Below are 3,631 nucleotides of genomic sequence, written 5' to 3'. Positions count from 1 at the left end.
TCTTGTAGCTAGTTTTCATTTTCTCAGTGTGTAGATGGCTCATCTGTGTAGTTAACAAAAGATTTTTTTTTTTTAATACCAATCTTCCAGTTAATAAGAGGTGGTGATTTGTGAAGATTCCTTAAACTCTTTAAAACTAGCCTGTACATAAATGACTTGCTTCCTTCTTACATGAGTGAAAAAACACTTGGAAGAAGCATACCTAGATTGAGAGTTCCCTGTAGGCGCTCTGGGCTGAGCAGTGTGCTCTCAAAGGTGTAAAATGAAGCTGCAGCTCAAAAAGTGTAACTCTGAACCCTTGAGGGCTTTACCTCTGTACCTTTATGTTAGGTTAGTTCCCCCCCTCCCCGCCCCTCTCCTGAGAAATCCACTAATTCTGCAGATCATGTGCTGGCTCTCTGGGATTTGGAGGACAGCAGCATATTTCTCCCTACTGATGGCCCAGGTGGTCAAGAAGGCCAGTGGTGTCCTGACTTGTATCAGCAATAGCGTGGCCAGCAGGGACAGGGAAGGGATCTTACCCCTGTACTCAGCACTGGTGAGGCTGCTCCTCGATTACCGGGTTCAGTTTTGGGCCCCTCACTACAAAAAGGCCATTGAATGACTCAAGAGTGTCCAGAGAAGGGCAACGGAGCTGGTGCAGGGTCTGGAGCACAGGTCTGATGGGGAGCGGCTGAGGGAACTGGGGGGGTTTAGTCTGGAGAAGAGGAGGCTGAGGGGAGACCTCATCGCCCTCTACAACTACCTGAAAGGAGGGTGCAGAGAGCTGGGGATGAGTCTCTTGAACAAAGTAACAAGTGATAGGGCAAGAGGGAATGGCCTCAAGTTGCACCAGGGAAGGTTTAGACTGGCTACTAGAAAGTATTTCTTTCCAGAAGGGGTTGTTGAGTGTTGGAATGGGCTGCCCAGGGTGGGGGTGGAGTCCCCATCCCTGGAGGGATTGAAGAGTCGGGTTGACCCAGCTCTGAGGGATCTGGTGGAGTTGAGAACGGTCAGTGTGAGGTTAATGGTTGGACTGGATGATCTTCAAGGTCTTTTCCAACCTAGGTGATTCTGTGTGATGTGGTCCAAAAGACATGTACAGATCTGAACGGCATGTCTTCTGATTATAGTTCCCAGCAAGCAGTCGCTGTTAAAGCAGCAGGCCTTCGGGCCAGGTGTGCTGGAGGGAGAAGTGACTCCCAGGAGCCGTCGCTGCAGCGTGTTTGGATGACGTGAACGACGGCTGGACCCAGTACACAGCTTCATTCTCATCAGGTGAGTTCCCCAAACTGCCTTTGACCCTGAACGGAGCTGCTGTGTGGGTCGGGTGATTTGTCATTCACTTGGCTTATTCTTCTTTCCCCTCGTGTTGATTTCCTCATGTTAAAGTTGAAGGCAGAATGGTATCAAATGCAGGCCTTGCAAGTGCTTTGTTTTACTGTTTAATCAGCTGCTTCTTGTTCTGTCTCATGATGTGAGAATATGAAATTTTCGGGTGGAATACTACAGGTTTTGAAAATTACTTTGTTTAAGCAATCAGACAAACATAAGTGTATTTTTATAGAGGAAATACGAAGATACCTCTCTGGTGGGTGTACTGGAGCGGTAGAAAAACTTGAGTTTCTACCTTAGAGGTTTGAACTGGACCAGTGGTAACTCCCAGCTCCGGCAGTGGGGCTGCCAAGTAGCGTGTGCCTCTTCCTCGGAGCTGGTCACACATTAAAAACGGAAAGCTGGATGGCTGCTGCTGGCCTCTTTGCAGGAGGTCTTCTGGCTGCAGTGTGGTTGTGGGAATGGAATGGATCCTCTCCTTTTCCCTTTTCTGAGTATTAAACACCCCCCATGCACACACACACCAAACACCAGGATGCTTGGCTGTGAAGGGCTGCCTGGGAGGAAACAATACATTTACCCTGTGATGTTTTTTTCACCTTTTCCCTGGAGCTGCCTGCCTTTTCTCCCAATTTTCTGCTTGCCCTTCCACTCCTAACCCATCACACAGCAGTGGTTCAGTTGTAAGCTCACTTGCCAGGGAGCCAAGTCTGCTGATCCCTTTCTTTCCTTCCCTTCCCTACAGAAGAAAAAAGTGTGTTTTACTTTAATGAAAACTGTAGTGAATACTTTTAACCAAACATCTTCATTTCTTTCCCAGTAGAAAAACACTTTAAAAACTCTGTGTACTCTACTTTTACTTTGTCTTTGCTGAGGAGAAAAGAAAGTTCCATATTTAAACATACAGGGAACAAATGGGGATTTAGCAATCAAATATTTTCCTTTAAATCTCCATTTTATATGGAAAGGCCATTTTTCTTGGCTCATTAGAATTTCTCAGTGCCTGCTAGTACTTCAGTTAATCTGAATTCCAGTGGGGTGTGAGGGCTGAACATAAGACGCCGCCGATCATCTCGCCAGTAGCTCTCACGCTTGCAGAGGATGCAGAAATGACGGTGGTCATTCAAAGTGTTTGACCTTTGGTCCTGCATCAAGGACATGAACATGCTTGAGAAGGGCACTTTTTGTCTGCTGTGCAGTTGGGGGGCATAAAGGGCTCTGAGAACCTCTTTGTCCGTCTCTGGATTGTCTTCATTGTACTCAGTCATCCAGATCCTCCCGGGACAGCTGGTCCTCCATTTGGGGCTCCACTCTCCCTCTACCCCAGCAGTCCCCAGACTTCCCAGCTGGCTTCCCAAAATAGACATTCAGGGGCCTGTTAGGGCCACCTGCTCACTGGCTATGTGGAATGGCCAAGAAACTGTCCTCATCCCTGCAATGGGCCCATCATTTTTGACTCGGTCTCATGCTGAAGTCGCAGGTGGCTGCTGGGAAAAAGAGCCACAAATTTTCTGTGGATTCTTCTGACTGACACAGAGGGATCAAAGTAAATTGGTTCAGCTCTGATACGAGATACTCACTGAAAACACAATCTGTAAATAGGTATTTTCTGACTTTATTTGGAGAAATTCATAAATGTTCATGGAGAATTTGGAAGTCACAATAACCGTTGACTGATGTAAGTGACTTGATAAAACAACTTTGCACAACAGTCTTGAGAAATAGGTGATCACTGGGACATTGAAATATTTTAATTATGTACTGCAGTTAACTTTTCTAGTTAATCTTTACTGCAGTTAACTGCAGTAAGAAAATCCCAGCTGTCTCATCCTTCCCCTATGGAGGTTTTTGCGTGTTGACAGGAGACCATCGACATTGTCTGTCTGATCCTGCAGTGGGACACAGTGGTTCGGACTACAATGCTGTGTAGTGATCTCCCTCCCTAGCAAATAACAAGCACCTTGTGATATTTCTTAGAACTCTCTTGGTTTTTGATGGGAGCGCTTTCTAAGCCAGAAATTGTATCTCTGTGTTTCATAGCCCTCTGTGGTGATTTTCTTCTAGAATTTGTGATACCCCTTTTTGAACTCAAAGGAAACTCAGGTTTCCTTTGCAGAGCCTGGTTCAGCTGAGCTCCAGTTATGTGACACCCTTCTCCGTTGGTAATCCTCCAGTGACCTGCCAAAGGAACAAGTGAGAAGCAGTAGATATGGGAAAGGATGGTAACGCTACCCTGATCGTGTTTGGATTTGGTTGGTTGGGCTTTTTTTTTTTCCTCTCTGCCCTAATCACATCTGAACATTTCAGTTGAATCACA

The sequence above is a fragment of the Strix aluco genome, chromosome 3, assembly GCF_031877795.1.
Source record: "Strix aluco isolate bStrAlu1 chromosome 3, bStrAlu1.hap1, whole genome shotgun sequence".
Lineage (NCBI taxonomy): Eukaryota > Metazoa > Chordata > Aves > Strigiformes > Strigidae > Strix > Strix aluco.
This window is presented reverse-complemented; position numbering follows the sequence as displayed.